Source organism: Phocoena phocoena, chromosome 10 (genome assembly GCF_963924675.1).
Source record: "Phocoena phocoena chromosome 10, mPhoPho1.1, whole genome shotgun sequence".
In the NCBI taxonomy this organism is placed as follows: Eukaryota; Metazoa; Chordata; class Mammalia; order Artiodactyla; family Phocoenidae; genus Phocoena; species Phocoena phocoena.
The window spans coordinates 97,821,200-97,839,409 of record NC_089228.1 but is presented as its reverse complement, the minus strand read 5'-3'; positions in this window follow the sequence as shown (position 1 = coordinate 97,839,409).

The following is an 18,210-nucleotide window of genomic DNA, read 5'->3' as shown; positions in this document are numbered from 1 at the left end:
ATGAGGTGAAATGTTAAGCGATGTGTGCAAAGCCAAAATGACTTGATTTCAGCAACTCTCAAAGGCAAGAGGAAAATACTCAAATTGTCCTAAGTACTTACAAAAATAAATAAATAAATCTTTTTTCTCCTTCAGAAATAAAGCCAGAAGACAAAACGATCGCATTAAAGGAAGATAAAGCATCTTCCCTCAAAAAATATCTTTTAAAATGTTGTGAATATTATTCAGCGTCAAAAGAAGGCAATCTTGCCATTTGTGACAACATGGATGAAACTGGAGGACATGATGCTAAGCGAGATAAGCCAGACACAGAAAGACAAATACTGCGTGAGCTCACTTATATGTGGAATCTAAATTAGTTGAACTCATAGAAGCAGAGGATAGAATGCTGGCTGCCAGGGGCTGTGGGGGAGGGGATGGGGAGAAGATAGTCAAAGGATACAAAGTTTCAATTTTGCAAGAGGAGCAAACTCTAGAGATCTAATGTACAGCATGGGGACTACAGTTAACCGTACTGAATTATATACTTGAAACTTGCTAAGAGGGTAGGTCTTAAGTATTGTCACCGAAAAGAAAAATAAAAAGATAACTATGTGAAGTGATGGATATGTTAATTAGCTTGGGTGTTGTTATCATTTCACAATGAACATGTATATAAAAACATCAAGTTGTACACCTTAAATACTACCATTCCTATTTGTCAATTACATGTCAATAAAGCAGGGGGTGGGGGAGGAAGCATATTCTTTATATAATGAATTTCAGTAGTTGAGCTCACATCTCCAAAACTCCATTTAATAAAGCGGAATCCGGAAGGTGGAAATTGAAGTATTTTTCCAAAGTTAGTTAGGAGGCCATTTGCCCAGTCGTGTAAAACAATACATCTACAAAAACATCCCCAATCAAAAAGGTAAGCTTCATGAGGTGAGGGATTTTTTTGTCTGTTTTGTTTGTTTGCTGTGTCCCCGGGGCCAAGAACACTTCCCACACATAGTAAGTTATCCAAAAAAAAAAAAAAACTGTGTTGAATCTTGAAGGTATTGAGTGCTTGAGCATCTCAGTTAGATGTCATCGAGTAGATTGTCCACTGAGTTATTTAACTTTCTGTTATTGGTCCATTCAATCATTCACTTACTCAGCACACACCTAGTCAACACCTACTGGGTACCAAACACTGGGCTGGGTGCTGAGGATAGAAATAGCAGAATAAGATGGCTTGCTCTAGGAGCTTACGGTCTGATGCGCAAAGAGGAAGGGAAAAGCAATGATGTCCCGCAAGCGGTGGAAGCCAACGAACTTGCCAGTCTCTCCTCTTTTTTTTCAGGTGTCTCCGTTGGGCTGCTTTTACAGCATGAACTTTTGGGGACGTTTTAGTCAATAGTAAGCACTTTGTTGCAAAAGAAAAGAGACAGAGGAGCGTTTCATTATTCTTTTCACTCTGATCCACCAGCTGCTGCACCTCTACGTTTTTGGCTGTCGTAGCTGCTCACGCTGTAGTTGGCGCTCCTTTCCTGGGAAACACCAGTGGCCAACCCAGATCGGATCTAAAGGTGCTACGCAGGACGGGGCTCCAGCCACATTAGCCATAGGCCGTACTGTTGCTGCCGCCGCTGCTGTTACTTCTATGATGATTGTACGTTAACCACCACCTTCCTTCCTCTGCCTCCCTTCAGCTGCCATGATGTATGTTACTTTTTGGTAACTGGATTTCATTAACATTTATGAACTCTCACAAAGTAGTAGAAAAAGCAATTTGTGTGGAAAAATTTTCCACCTCATTAAACAGTGTTCTTTTGGGGGTCAAGCTGATACTTTGCTGTTGTTGTTGTTGGATTTTTTTTTATAGGTCCTTTGTCCTTCCCTGAGCCCGGGGTGGGGGGCGGGGATGAAAGGAGAGCGGTCCACGCTCGGCGGGGCTGGTGGGACCTATAGAGGGCGCTAGAACGAGCGCGGGCTCCTCGCTCACTTCCGCCCGGCTTTCCCCGCAGGCCGCTCGTACGCCCCAGGTCCCTGGTAGCCACTCTGGGTTTCTGTGGCCTTGTCCCTCCTTGGCCAGGTCTGACACCTCTGTCTCCTGCGCTACAGAGGAGCCGGATGGTGTCGCCCGGCTAAGGAGAGCGTGCGGCTGGTCCCCGGGCCCAAATGCTGTTCACGCCTGGGAGGATGCTCCGGACTTTCTCCAGGGCCGAGGTGCTGAGCATCCCGGCGCCCGGTGACCACAGTCCCCAGCTCGGCTCTCGCCCTTCGACGCTCCCCTTGGCACGAGTGCACTGGCTTCCCCCATCCCCTCGCCTTTGAACGTAGCTCCAACCCCGGGAACACAGGCCTGGGAAAGTGGGAGGAGAGACCCGACCGGGGCCCCGGCTCGGTCTTTTAAAAACCCTTCGCGGTGTTTCAAGCCTAGTTGCATCTTCTAGCCACGGTCTCCCGGCCCAAAGAGACTGCGTTTCTCCCCGACCCCGCCACCCCCGGGACTGCAGGCGGAGCCCGCCTCGGTGCGCCAGCAAAGCTCCGTCCGGCCGCAGGCGACCACTCCACTCCCCAGCCGCCCCCCAGATCCCGCATCCACCCTCCGGGCCTGGGCCCCGAGACGAGCCAGCGGGCGCGGTGGAGCCACTGAAGAGGGCGGGTCGGGCGCGGGGTGGGGGGGCGGAGGGGGGGAGCCACGGCCGCAAGAGGAGCCTCCCCCCACGGCTGGGCCCGGGGAACTGGGGAGTTTGGCAGCGATTGCGAGGGGCCTTGGTTAGGGCCGCGCTCTGTCCCAAGCTGGGCCCAATAACCCGCCTCCGGGCCCCGGGGAAAGAAGTAAAAAGGTCTCGGCAGCCTTGACGCTCGGGGGAATAAAGCGGAAACCCGAAGACGCCGAGGCCTGAGGGCGCAGTAGAGCAACCTTTAGGGGCCAGGTGACAGGTGCTGGGGGAAATTAACACGTGAGGACCGCCTTTCTCTATGCTAGATGTAAAAATGTACAGCAACAGTTCCAACTCACGAATCTGTGCGTCTACCTCGATTAAGAAACAACACTCAGCTCTCCAAGAAACTGGTTATTTGGTACATGAGACGTTTTTTTACCATACAGCTCCCAAATCAGATCTTGTGAAAGGAGGCCTCTAAGAGCCGTCTGCAGGTGACCCGGACAGGGGCGGGCCCGCCGTCCAGCCTCGGGAGAGGTTGTTCGCCTGGGCCGGTGTGGACCGGGTCCCGGAGCTTATCCGATTTGCTGAGTCAGCTGCCGGCGCCCCGGGCTCGGCTGTTTCCAACCCAGGCGACTGTTCTTCGCTGACTGGTGGGTCCGCTTGGTGGTGTAATTATTGTTTTGTTTTCTAATATGTAATTACTCTTTGTCGTCGCTATTATGAATCCGCCGAGCCGGACTCGAGCAGCAAGATGGATTCAAGTTTGGGGCTAGGATTCGATGCGTGGGAAATACTGGCTTCTCCCCACGCAGAGGACATTCGGCCCACGCCTCTTCTCCCCAGCAGCCCAGCAAGGAAGAGGGCGCCTGGGGTTCCCTCGCTGGCCCGAGGCCGCGAAGGCGATCCCCAAACGGCAGCTCCCTCTCTCTGAACAGGAATTGCCGAGGCTCTTTTTCTCTCCGGCATATTTATAAAGAGGAAGATAGAGGCAGGGAAGAAGAAAAGGGGGAGAGAAAAGGAAGATAGAAAAAGAGAGAAAGAGAGAGACAGGCTGGAGGGTTGAGGACAGGACGGGGGGGTTGATTTAGAGAGTTAAGAGACAGAGTAGAGAGGAAGGGGGGGAAGGTAGGAGATACACAGAGATGCTTGCTTATTTTTCAGATGTTTCCTTCTTGGACTTCAGATGAAATTCTGGAAAGTTCTCTGCATTGCCCACTTATTTACCACTCCCTGCTTTAGGAGCCCCACCACCAGTGGCTCGCCGGGTCCCCCCCTCCTTGCCTCCCGCTCAGAGCCAGGCCCCCACGGTCAGGTCCCTCCATCGGACCGGGCGACCCCTCGCACGTCCCCAGAGGTGCTTCAATCCGAGGCCCTGAAAGTGCCAGAACAAAGAACTGACGCCGCGAGCGCCTCCCTGGGCTCCGCTCGCAGAGTCCCACCTCCGGGCTAAGCTCTGCCGCGGAGGCCCCGGACCACTTCGCGGACAGAAGCTCACGGCTGGACTGGGCACCGCGGAGCCGCCCGGCCCGGCCCTGCCAGCCGCTCTCTGAGGCCCGCTTGGCACGCGGAGCGCAGCCGTCAGCCTTGCAGAGGGACCGACTGCCCGAGGCCGGGAAAGGGGGTCCCCGGCCAAGGAGAGCGATCCATTTTCTCTAACCATTTGCCCAAGAGCTGTCAGGTTAGCGCTGCCTCCTCGGCCGCCCAGAGAAGAATGTGTTTAAATTCTTTGCACGAGAGTCTCCCCAGACCCGAATATACCACGCAGTGGCATTCGCCGCGGCGACCGCCGGTCCCTAACCTCGGCCACCTTCTCCCGTTGAAATATGCACATCGCTCTTCAATAATTTAGACACCTGGGAGACTGGACAAGTATAATTTTTTTTCCAAACACACGAGCATCCGGGTTGCAATCAATCATGCTTTTGTTTTATGTGAGATAGGCTTTGTGTGTTTAGCTGCCCGGCTCCATCCTATTTGCATGTGGCTATTTAATGGGCATTAATTTTAGCTTTGAAGATCTGCTTAAAAATCTAAACCCAGAGAAGGAGGGAGGGGCACCCCCCTTGTGGTTCGGGTGGATTTGCCTCCGGGGCCCCTTCCTTTGAGGAGGCGGGCCCTCAGATGAATTTTGATTCCGAGGTGGGACTCGTAATGGAACGGAAAAGATATGTTCTTTTTTTCCTAAATCTCAGGGTTTCTTTCTAGCAAACAATGCTCCAGTCAGTATTTGTGTATGAGACAAGTAATTGTGCTCCAAATGCTGAAATAAATCATTGATGGGTGAAATTACACATGCTCACTTAAAGTGTAATGTGATTAAGAGATTATGAGATTGAAGCTAATATCTTGTCTCCCAGCTCCTGGCCCCAAATCTTGACACGAGAAATTTGTCAACTGCAACTGTCCTGAAATTTACAGATACAATAGGTTTCTATTGACAACGAATCAAAGACAACCTCTAAAAAAATAAAAATATGTATGTGTGTGTCTCTGTGTGGTATTGGTCGTGGTTTTGTTATAAAAGGACAGGAGAAGAGAAGAAGATTGAGATGATGGGGAGGGGCTGTTTGCTTGTTTTATCTTTTATTTTTGAAAAGTAAACGTGTGGGCGAGGGTGGGCTGGGCGGGCGCTACGTCTGCGAGCTGATTACTCCTCGTCTGAAAGCGGCTCCATTTCCCGCACGGCGGGTAAGTCCTTTATCGGGGGACGGCCCGGCCTCGCCCGCAGCCATCCTCCGCCTCGAGGCGCGCGCTGGGCCGGGGCGCGGGAGCCGCTCGGCGACTCCGTAATGACCCGGGTTCGCCGCAGCTGCGCCCTGACCCTTTGTGATGGCGCCGATAGCGCTCGGATGAAATTATGTCCTTCTCCGGGTGTGAAATTACCATGTTTATTAATTGAGCCAGACATTAGCTTTACCTTTTCTTTTTAGGCCGTGGAAATTTGTGATTCAGGGCAAATGATTCTCCGACAGACGCTCGGCTCCGCGTCCCGCCCCGCCCGACCGGCGCCCCCTCCCCTCGCGGCTCCCCTTCCCCCAGGTCCCGGGCAGTTGGAGAAAGCTTTCTAGGTTTCCACGCCGGAGAACCCAAGGAGAAAACGCAGGCGGGCCTCTGAGTGTGAGAGCGCGTGTGTGTGTCAGTGCGCACGCGGGGTTTCTCCTCCTCGGGAAGTGTTATCAAACAATAATAACCACCCCGACTGCGAATTACAGCCTTTCCCCCAGAATTCTCCATCAGGAAAACCCAAATCGTTTTCAAGACAAAGAAGCATCAATCAGCGACAAGGACAGATTTAACGTATTAAATCTTTATTAAAGTGAAGTCATTCTTATTGAAATGATATATTGGGTGTGCAAAAAGATGGGAATTTTTTTTTTTTTAACTTTGCTTAAGATGGAGATGGCGGAGGCGAACCATAGCCGCGTCCTTCCCTTATTGTTCTGGGCTGGAGTTGGATTACTGGGGCCCTGCCCTGGGTCCCACGCCGAGAACCCCGCCTTGGACTACGGGAGAAAGCCTGACCCGCTTCCTCCTACCGGTCCCCACTTCGATTTCCCGAAGAACAAGTGTCCCCGGTCCCCTCGAAAACTTCCTGGCTTGGTCCGCGCATTAGGGAAACTGAGGTCTCGCACGCAGCCTGGCTGCCCGTAAATGAACGGAGTCAACGGCTCGGGAGGCCTAGAGAGGGGAAGGGACGACCAGGGCGTCCCCTGGTTTTCGGGAACAAGACCCAGTCCTCGCGATGGTCTAAAGAAAGTCCTTGCGCCCCAGGTCTGCAGGGGACAGGGAACTTGCGTTTGCTCTCCGAGGCCTTTCGGGCCGTCCCCACAGTTCTTCCCTCCTCCCGGCAGACTGCAGGCAGGAGCTGACCGCCTTCCCGTCTGGAGTGGACTCGCAACTTTGGACCTCGGGTCCTGCCAGCGGCGAGGAAACCGTGACGAGAGGGAGTTCAGAGAAGAGTCCTTCCCCACCTCACATCCACCCCCCGCGAAGGGCTACCCAGAGTTTTCTGCATTGCATCTTAAATGGCTCAAATTCTTATCTCCCCAGGAGCCGGGAGAGGGCGGAGATCGAAACCTGTGAGCTGCAGTAGTGGCAGCCACAACTTCAACAACATGGATTTGTGTCTCCACCTTCAGACACACAGACATCCACCCAGACTGAAAATGAACTGTTGGAATCAATTTCCTCGGAATACCCAACTTTTTTTTTTTCTATCGTATTTCAGCAATGGGCTGAACGCTATAGCCCGTTGATTCAATTTAGTATTTGCATAACCAGGAGAGGAGAGGTGGCTTTGCAGACTCAATGAATAGGTCTCTTGTTTGTTGTGTGTTTGTGTGTGTGTGTGTGTGTGTGTGTGTGTGTGTGTGTTGTAGGGTTGGATTCTTAAATACATGTAGGGGAGGAGGCCAATAGGAGGGCATTTCTAGGACTGTGGAACTGCCCCCACCAGTCAGAAACAGAGAAGTTGCTGCCAGGATGGTGACAGACCATTGTTTCCTTGATCCTAGCACTCTCTTCTCATAGCCACCCATAGAATCTTCTACATTCCATTATTCACTAATTGGATCTTTTCTTTCATTTGTTCCAGGCAGTCCTGCTTTTAAAGATAAATTGCATTGGTAAACTGTGAAATAATTCAGTGCCAAGGAACGATGGCAATGCCGTTTTCCACTCTGCACCCAGGAAAGGAACAAGCAGATTTTTCAGGGCAGTCTTCAGAAATAGAGCCAGTTTTAATAGGATCCCAACCAGTGCACTAATTAAATATTTCACAGCTCCCAAAGTTAATGTGCTAACATTGGGATTCTTTTTCCACCAAATCATACAAATTGGCCTCTGTAACACCATCCCACTCCCACCCACACGCACACTCCCTGACACAAGCTCCTACCGACCTGTTTTCTGAATGGCATTACAAAGAATTTTGTTAAGAAAAGTCAGGCTAATTGCCACCAGAAGACCCGTCTCTTAGAGAAGTCTGGTTTTCATAAGCCAGATTCAGTAAGGGTTGTGGTTAAACCTAAGCCTAGTAGAAGGTTCTTAAGGTTTTCTCAGCAAAGGAGGGAAATACAAAGAAACACTAAGTTCAGCCAAAATATTCAGCAGGGAGAGAGGGAGAGATGGGGAGGGATGGGGATTCAAGAGGATTCTCTGAACTCTCGTTTCCTTCCCGAAGGAACTCTTCTTCTCGTTTCCTTCTTCTTCCTTTCCTTAGGACTTCCTCCATACTTACTAACACCCGCTGAGATAGTTTCCCTAAGTAGCTCTAGCTTTGCACAGTCACAGACCAATGACTTGATTCTCTTAAAGTGCCACGAGCTTCTAAGGGCTGGGAGTTATATTAGAGGGTATAGCGAGGAATTTTCCAACCCCACAATTCTCTGAGGCACCTCCCTGCTCCATGCTTCCCCTCAGACCTCTTGATGGAGTTAGTAGCAAAAGGCCCCTTCAGAAACAAGCAGGTGGATTCTCCCCCTTCCAAGCCACGTCACTGAGGAACACATGGTTTCTCTAGAGCCTCAAGGGGCAGTGCCAGTCCAGGAATCCCTGTCAGCACACTCTGTGGGTTTCCTGAACCAACCCAGCAAGAGGCTTCTCAGCGTTGTAACAGAGCTAGATAACAATGGTATCAGTGGTATTTGGAGAGATCAGTATCTCTTCCAGTGTTTGAAAAAGAAAAATCCCTCTAAGTAGCATCTCCTTATGAAAGGTCTGGTTTAATTTTAGATTTACCTCATCAGAGCTTTCCTCTATTCTCTTGTTCCTGGAACTTCTATAGGCACAGACCCAGGGATGGTTAGAAGCTGCCTGCCATTCATCATCTCCTCACAATGTCTCCCTCATCCCACCTTGTTTCAGGAGCCACCCGCTTATGTCTCATGATGCGAGAGGAGATGCCCACCCAGTTCCTAACCTCCGAACTTAATGGGAATCTTCAAGACCATTTTGCCTTGGAGAAACATCCTCAAGGTTAGAACTCATCACTTCTGTGCTCCCTGATGTTCCAGAAAACAGATTCCTTTCTTGGAACTCATTTTCCCGGGTCCTTCCATTCAACTGACCATGGAGGGTGTGATGAGAACTTGAGGGGATATGTAACAACTGTGTTTCCTGAGCATGGTCTCCCCCACTAGAGGGTCCTTACAGTCCTTGCCATACTGATCTTTACTTCTTTCTCCTTCCCAAGATTACTGCTTCCTTCTAAATTCCCCTTCTGTCCCCCCTCCCCTCCCCACCTGACTGCAGGGATGAAAAGAGGGTTGGAGGAGGTCTTCGTGTTACTATGTCTTTCTTTTGTTCAATAATTACAAAAAGATCATAATATCAGCAAATGAATAAAAACTTAAAAATCACTCTCCTTTTCCCTCTGATGATCCTCGTGGTTTAAATTGTGAACGATTTTAACCATTCTTTAGTGTTTCATAATCATAACAAAGTAATTTCTAGTTCTCAAGATATGAAGCTACTTAGCTAAGAAACGTGTCTTATTTTCCGGTTTCCAGGATGAATTGGGACAGCCTTCCCCCAAAAGTCTTATCCCTCCTCATCCCACGCCGGCCTGAACATTTTTAGAGGACTTCAGGCATTACATTTCCAATCACCTATTTAAACTGCAGTCATGGAGGTCTCACTTAAACACCTGGACCTTGGCATTCACAGCAAACTTGGCTCATCTACTTGGTTAATGGAAGGGACTTCAAGGACTTCATCTGACTCTGGGGGCGGACCATGGCTCCTGGGGTTGGCATTGTAGGGTCTATGTGAGCAGGGAAGAACTTCTCACTTTCAAGCCTTTCAGACTCTTCCTTAGCTTGGACAAGTGAGGAGTAAGGGGAGTCACCAAAAAGCCCCGTGAAGTTTCATACCATAAAGACCAGCTGCATTCCAAGACCGTAGAACAAGTGGTAATGTCCATTCACATTGCCTTTCTCCTCCTCGATCATCAGGAAATAAATTGTTGCAGAAGGAAAACTACCCAGGTCCCTGAAATCGGTCTCAATATAGGGTGATTTGGGATTTGAAGAAAACTGTTCATTATTCTGATTTTCTCATTTTATAAACAACCAGCAAAGCTCTGTTCCTATAATAGAACTACAATCTCTTCTGTTTGTGTGCATTTGCATAATAATTGCTACACAAAATCAGACCTCGTGTTTTGTCTTTTGCATTTGGCTTCATTACTTTTTTCTACAGCATCAAAAATATTAAGATCTGCTTCTAAGGTCTTGTCCAAAATTCATGTTTTCAATCTCTTGTTCTCCCTTTCTTTTTTCTCCTAATCAGTGAAAGCTTTTTCTCCTGAAGCTGGGAATCCAGTCAAAATATTAAATCAGGAGTGTGTAAGACTTCCATATTTACCAAGAGGGTATCATCATAAGACAGAGATCTTCGGATTCAACTTTCATTTATCCCTGTCACTGGCCACAAAAGAAAGAAATTGGATACTACAGAGGACTCAGGGCTGGGGATTTTTTTGTGAGAGCTTTCTGAGAAAGAGACTACCAACGACATCCTTCAGACATGGTTCTTCCCTCTTCTCTGCCCATTTTCCTAAGCTTGTCTCTGCCTGTCTTTTTAACCCACTGGACTGCCCAAGTACTCCACAGAGGCACTTGATTTCTGTAATTTCAAAGAAAAAAATAACTGAGATGAAACATGTTTTCACTTTGAGGGTGACCTCTGACCTTTCCTTTCCAATACACCTGACACCAAGGGCTTTAGAAAAAGACCCATTTGGATCTAGGATGCAAATATTGCTTTTTTGTTGTTCTCTCTCTCTCTCTCTCTCTCTCTCTCTCTCTCTCTCTCTCTCTCTCTCTCTCTCTCCCTCCCTCCCTCCCTCTCTCTCTCTCTCTCTCTCTCTCTCTCCCCCCTCTGTGTGTGTGTGGGGCGTGTGTGTGTGTGTGTGTGTGTGTGTGTGTGTGTGTGTCGCTCTGCCTTCTCAGAGGCTGAACTCAATAAAAAGTTGTTGCAATATCTCAGCTCCCTGCTACGCCAGGGCCGAAGGAGGCGGGCGGAACACCGAGGGTGTTTTGTTAAATGCCCCGGTCGTTCGCAGGGGCTGGGACTTGATAAAAGGAGACAGTTTTCTGAAAAGATTTGATTGAAATGGCGTGTGCCAGGGCTGATGGGAGCCAGCGAGGGACAAAGCGCCGCGAATCCATGGACACTCGAGCAATTATGCCTCCACGCTGAAGGTGGATTAGCGCGCTGGAAAGAAGCATATGTTTGGCCCGGGGCGACACTTCCCCCCGGCTGAGCTTAGAGAATGGGAGCGCGGAGAGCGGCTGGACCCGGAATATCAACTATCTGCGAAGCCCCCCCTTCCCAGCCCAGCCCAGGCGGCCCCGCCCCAAAAGTCAGAAGGCATTTTTACAAAGAGAGGGGCGGGGGGAGGAGAAGGATGGGGGGTGGGAGGGAGCGGGGAGGCTGAGAGGCAGGGAGGGAGGGAGAGGGAAAACCCAGAGGTGGAAATGGGCCTGGGATTGGCGAGGATCACCGCCCAAGGCCTTCATCTCGGGTCATCCGAACGGGAGATCCACGTTGGGTGTGGAGGCCCATGTTGGGTGTGGAGACCCAGAGTGGGTCACATAAATGGTACTCCACAGAATCTCCCACTGCTAGGGTAGTTCTGTCTGGGATGCTCGCCCAAACGGGTACTGGAAGGTCAACCGAACTGTTGCAATAAAACCAGGTCTTAATGAGTTTGTAGAGATTCAAGTGGCTAATGGTCACTGTCCTGCGGTGGGCACGAGGCGCTGGGCGGGCGGCGCGGGTCCAGGCCGTGCTTTGGGTCCCGGGGAAGGGAAGCCTTGGGGGAGACGTCGGACAGTTAGATATCTGGTGAAATGGGCTGACAGTGAAAAGCTCGAGGAGGCCTGGTCAGAGAGTAAGGATGCGGGTGCTGGGAGTCGAAGCCCCACGCAGCTCTACCTGCTTGGAGACCCTGGCCAGGGATGCTGAAACTTCGCGCCGCCCTGGGTGTCAGGGAGCAAGAAAGTCTCCCCGCTCCCGCCTCCACTCATTAATTAGGGCGCCATTCCCGTGGAAAGGGCCCGGAAAACTCTGACCTGGAGCCTCCCAGCTCTCGCTCCCTGCACCGGCGAGCGCGCCAAGGGAAGGAGGCAAGTCCCAAACCTCGACCTCAGGCTTTTATTGCAGCTTAATTGGGTCTAACCCGGAGGGGTGCCGCCGGCCGCCCCCCGGGCCGCCCGCGCCCAGCCCCGCCGCCGCCGTCCCACCCCAGGCTGGGCTCGAACCTCCTACTGCAGACCATCAAAATCAAGCTTCCAATCCAAAGGGCCGCGCGGCGGGATGTTTTAGGGAAACTGAGCCAGGAAGGCTCCCGGCCGGCGCCGCGGGGGTACGGACTGTGCTGTCCCCTCCCGGGCGGGGTCCTGGGGCCCGGAGCCCAGGATCGGGCACTGGAGGCAGACTCCATGCTGCGGACAAAGGCGCAGCCCAGACCCGGGGGCTGCAGAAAAGACAGGGTGTGTGTGTGTGTGTGTGTGTGTGTGTAGGGGGGGAAATCCTGAAATAGGATTTGGTAGCTGACAAGGCAAACGGAAATTTGATCCTAGCATTAACTCAGTGCCTCAGGAAAAATTCTTTCAAGCTATGTTAGTTAAATTTAGTTTGACCAAACACCTCAGATATAAATATAAGTAAATGTATATACATATGTGTGTACATTTCCCCAAGATAGGCTGGATGTTAGAAGGGTGATGAGCGGAGAACAGCTCAAGAGAGAGATTGGAGAGGTGTGGGTCCGGAAGAAATCAAGGGCCCCTGGCCTTTCAACTTGCCAAAGTCGAGAGTTGTGATGGACACCAAACAGCGGGCCATGAGTGGACAGAGGGTGGACCGCGAGACTCCAACTTCAGTTTGAGGGGTTGTGCTTAAGATTGTTATTGAAATTTAGCAGATATAATCTTTGTTTCCACAGAAAAATCACGTGCAAAAAAAGCATAGCATGGAATTGGGCCACTCTGAGAAAAATCCCTGCCCTGCTGGTGAAAATATTCCCACTTCTAAATGGATGTTAGCGTGGAGAATCAAGCTAATTCTACCAAAGCTTTCCCCCAAAGACATTAAACTTATTCTTGGGTTAGAAAGAGACAGACAGAGACAGAGAGAAAAGGAAGAAAGGGGGGTGGAAAGAGAGGAAGGGAGGGAGGAAGGAAGGAAGGAAGGAAGGAGGGAGGGAGGAAGGGAAGATGGAGAGAAATGTAAGTATCCAGAAGTATCTACTGTGGAAAGGTCATCTTCCCCTGAGCTTCCTTCTTTTCTAACTAGATTTCTCTAGCAGTATGCTGCGTTGCTCTTTTGTTAAAAAATAGATCTCTCTGTGAAAGCAAAGTTGGTTCAACACTGCCCTTTTAGGCATCAAAGATGAAAAAAATACAGTTTTACACATGAATAACACTTAGAGGGCTCCCAGGTTCAGCCCCAGATCTCTTTTATTCCCTCATTTCCTTTTCTCAGTCATGATCCTAAGCAGCAGAACATTTTTTAAACGCAAGACCTTCCCTTACATGTGAATTACACAGTTTTCCACTCCAACATCCTTTTCTCTCCCCACTCTGTTGGCCACCCTGCTGTCTTCCATGGGAAACAGCAATTACTTCTTCGGGGAAGGACTTAACGTTCATGATTTGATTGAGAATGTTTCTCATCTATGTCCGTAGGGGCAAAGATGAGTTTGGGCTACTGCTTTTGTAGACAGAAATCATAGTTTTCCTCAATCATACAATTGTTCTCTGTTAATGAATACTCCACCTTGGACTAATTCATTCCTGCCCTCAGAAAAACAGTTGAGTAAACGCTGATTGTTAATGGAGTCTTTAGTTCTTAACTCATGGTTAACTTGGCAAATAATGTTTTTAAAGACAAGCTTCTAGGAGAAACCCATCACAGGGTCAAATTTTTCAGTTTCTCTCCCACGGTGTGTCACAAGGAGGACAGTATCATCGTAGCAATAACAATGGAAAGCTGACATGGCACACCTGTGCAGCAAGCTAGTTTAATATGAAAAAGAATTGTTCGTTGAAATTCACAAGGAAAAATACCCCTAAGCCTCCTAAGAGGGGTGAGAACTACTGTTACCTGGTGTGTTCTGTGGTCTCATTCTTCTGACATGGACGGTTGGGTGATGCTGGGAGCTGACTTGGGTTTGTCTGTGGCATGTATGGGTTATTTCTTCTTCTCTCCTCGCATTTTAGATGTCTTTTTACCACATAGCACTAAGCCATAGGGAAACATAGATGTGTTTCTTCAAATGCCCAACTTGGATAATCAAACAAATTAAAGAACAAGTTCTTGCCTCAGGACCACTGCCATTCTCTGCACCTGTAACTCAGAGAATGAAAGTGCTGATTATTTACGTTGTACTTTCCGCCTCTTGGATCTCTTGTTTTTATAGCCCTTTTACCCAAGTAATGAGGATTCTTCCCCTCCCATCCCCCCACCCTCCCCCCCCCACCCCAGAACTGAGTGGCTTAGGAGGAGATCTGTAACTGGGATGAAGCAGCTGTTGGCTTCATGCCGTCCTCTAACTTGATTATTCTTTGGACACGTTAGGCAAGCATTAGTGATTGATAATGACGCTAATTAACCCCTTTCCTTTCCAAACAGTAAACTGCTACCAGCAGGATGCTACAAACAATAAATATAAAACACTGCATACATCAGTATCTGTTTAAAGCACAACTTCATTTGGGCACGTTTAACCGCACTGCTTCCAGTTAACAATTTGCTATTTATTCAAGCACTTCTCCAAAAGCCAGAGGGGGGAAGCAGAGGAAGAGAGAGGGTTAAGAAAAGGGGCCTGCGGCTTTAAGACCACAAAATGCTGTCATACCTGTCAGCTGCAGCAAAGTTAAGCTCTAATGGAAACCATGCGTAATTTTTTTTTTAATTTCAGGTCAATACTTTTTAAAAAACTTAATTAATCCAGTTCTGTTCTTAACCTATTTAAACTTAACACAAGGCTGATGACCACATAGGAGATTTTTTTTCTTTGTGGGGAGAAAGCAGCTCTCCTGCCTGACCTGGAATTATTATGAATTTACTTTTGATTGAGAAAGGAATGGGGAGACATTGTTTTGTAAAGAGTGGTGAAATTTAGATTTTAAGCAGCATTTGGGGAAACCAGGGCAACTTTGATCTGATTGTGCAATCCAACATAACCTGAGTTGTGAAGAAATGTACATTAAATTTGAAATTTTGATAAATGAATATTCCTAGCTAGTGAATACAATGTATTCAATTAACTAAAACCCTGTGCACTTCTGAACTGAACTGGAATCGACTGTAATTGATTTATTTGAAACCAGAGGTTAAGGACTGAATTAGCTAAGTACAACTGGGTATTTCAAGCCACTGACTTCTCAAATGTCAAATCCCTTCTATTTTAAATATTATTTCAGCTGCGGGGCATTGCAGTCCTGATGGTAGTTCCATCAAGAACTCAAATTATGTTAATATTCGATTTGGGGGAGGAATGGATTGGATTGTGATTTTTAAAGGGTGTTGGAGAATAGAAGGGGTAATGATGACTGCCAAACTGGAAGGAACGTTGTGTTTCCATAAAAATTGGGCGTGGTAATTAGCACAGCCTAGCAAGCACCCTCATAATTCAACTGTGTATCCTAACTTGAGTCAATCCAAAGAGAATCACTATTGTTAGTATATAAGCACCTGACCTGTCAAGTAATCACCGTGTGTTTTAGAAAATACACGTTGGTCACAACAGAGAAAGCCAAAATCCGTATAGCCATAAAAGTCATTTTTAATAACACCCCCTCCAATCGCCCCACCCCTTAAAAATATGCATAGTTTCTTTAAATGTTTTGTTTAAAGAAAAAGAAAATGACAATACCATGATCCTCCGCATGTCCTACTACAGAATAAAAACAACTAATTCTGTGCATTTGGAAACCATTGTTTATTGTGACCTTGCAATGTTCTAACACACTATTTCCCTTCTATCCTTCTCAGGATGCAAGGATTATACTGGGTTCGGGTTTTCCAACATAACAAGCATCTGTAAATCCAGATACGAATGAATGGTATTTAATACGATTGTTTTCGTTTTAAAATGAGTATTTATGTGTCATTGGAGAAAGAGAAGCAAATGTATGGCTGTTTATGAATGCTATTGTGCCCGAGGTTAGGATCCTCACACAATCTGAGATGCAGCCAAGAAAAACAGCCTTGATAGACAATGCTTCACTTCCCCTGCTACGGTGCTGTGTGCATTTCATTTCTGTCAAGAGTATGTACAGTTAGGGTTCATTCGCCTCATTATTTTGTTACATCTACGTTACAGTTAACCAGTCTCTCTAGGAAATAATAAATAACCGCTTTAAAAAACAATTGCCGCATCGCGTTCTGAGAGTACACTTTCCATCTGAAATTTTTTTTTTAAACCCACCATTGTTATGAATTCTCTGGCTTCGGAAAATAGAATTTAGAGTCCACCAACTCTCGTTCGTCTGTCGAGATTGATTTTACACCGCCTTCCATAAGGAGATTAGAAAGCAAAAGTCTGCAAAATGGACACTGTCTAATGCTTTGCTTCTTTAGTCCTTCAGAATGTCAAACCGGAAGAACAAATGTTGAATCTCCTCCGGTAAGTATGCCTAGATACTTTCCCTATGACCTTTCCTGTGAACCTTCCAGTTAACAACCTCCACTTTCTTCTTTTAAACCATTAAAAATCCTCCTCACTCCCAAAGCAAAGACTTTCCAAATCAGTTTACAAAAGCTCTGAATTCGCCACTTTTATGTACAGGAAGTCCTTCCTTCTGTGAGGGCTAAGCGCTAGGACGGGCCTGCGGGGGGCGGGATCCGCAGCCCTCCACCTCCCTCCCCGCCCCACCTCAGAGAAGCTTTTGTATTTCTAAAAGGTCCAAGGAGGAGCCCTGTGGTGAGGGAAAGGGGTGGGTGCGCATTTAGGGGGCAGGCAGAAAAGATTCTGGGAACCAACAGAGCTTCCCAGTCCCCTCTGCTACCTCAAGAGCTACTGCGAACAGCACAGTAATGAATTCATCTCTAAATGAAATATTAAAATACGTGGGAGACGATGTGTCCTCTCTGTCCCTGCTCCGTGTACATTTCTGCCACTCTTCCCAGAAAACTAGAGCTAGTTTTCACTCATTTGCATGGCTTAGCCACTGAGAAGCCAGAGCAAGTAAGTGAATTTTGCAGTGGGCATTTCCTTTGTGTTAATGAAGTAACAGTTTAAATTTCAGTTATCCTCCGAGACAGATTCCAAAGTAGCTATGGAGGGCGAGCGAGAGGTTCTTCTGTCTGCTCTCCATCTTCCTTGTCATCCTTAATGTTTGGCTCTGAAGGTTTTATATTTTGGTTTTCAAAACACAAATGAAAACCTAAAGGATCAACATAAATAAAACTTTATTTTTAATAAAATTAATGTTTCTAGTAAGGAAAAGATAGTATGTCATTCCTTTAGCAGTACAAACAATCTTTTATCCAAAAGAATACATTGGGTTTTATTGTGTCATTTGTCTGAATACAGACTCAGTGGAATATCTAAATGATACCCTGCTCTGAACTCCAAGTTGAAAGTAAGTTTTTATTATACTTGAGGGAAACAATGGGTTCAGCTGCTTATTGCAAGGAGCAATTGCCAAGGGAGAGTTAAACTCAATTACTGTAACCATACTGAATAAAAAATACTGCCAAGAACAAAAATACGCCTGGGTAAAGACAGCCACTGAATAAAAAAAATCGACATAAAGCGTATCAAATATTTATTTATCTGGGCAACAAAGGACTATGATACATTGACAGGCATGGAAACTACTGCCAGCACAACTCAGTACAATACAGCTAGAACTGCTTCCAAAATGGCCAGTGAGAATACAGAATGCCAGGTGGTCCCAAATGTTTGAAGTTCTTTGAACAAAAAGGGGGGGGGATCCCTAACCCTCGGTGTAAAGACAATACTCACTTATTGCTCAAATGATGCTTTTAAGGGAGGACAGTGGAATAAACTAAACTTTTCTTTTTTCTCCCCACAATACATAGAACGGCTATCAAACCACTCAAGTTAAAAGTCTTTCCAGGGTCCAATATCACTTTTTTCTTTCAGTTCAATGAAAAGCTAAATGTAATACTAATTATTTATAAAATTTTATTTTACTTTTTTTATTTGTTCAGCTGTTTCATTGTCGTCTTTAACATGCTACAACAGGGCTAAATTCATGAATACCAGAGGAAAAAAAAAAATCCCCCAAACCTTGGATTCCTAAATAAGTACCATGAACCACATGAAGAACTAATAGGGAAGATTCAAAACCCACTAAACAAGAGGTAAACGAGATCACCAGATAAATTAAAAAAAAAAAAAGGCTTAAAACAGACTCACCATATTTACAATTCCCATTAAATTACACATAAATAAATATATACAGAGACGTGAACACTGATTCCCTTATAGAACTGTGAATCGTGTTGCCAGAGAGAGTTCAAGTTGGTCGCTTTACCTTGAAGAGGGAAAACTTCTAGAACTGAAGACAAGACATGGAACTTCGAGTATCTG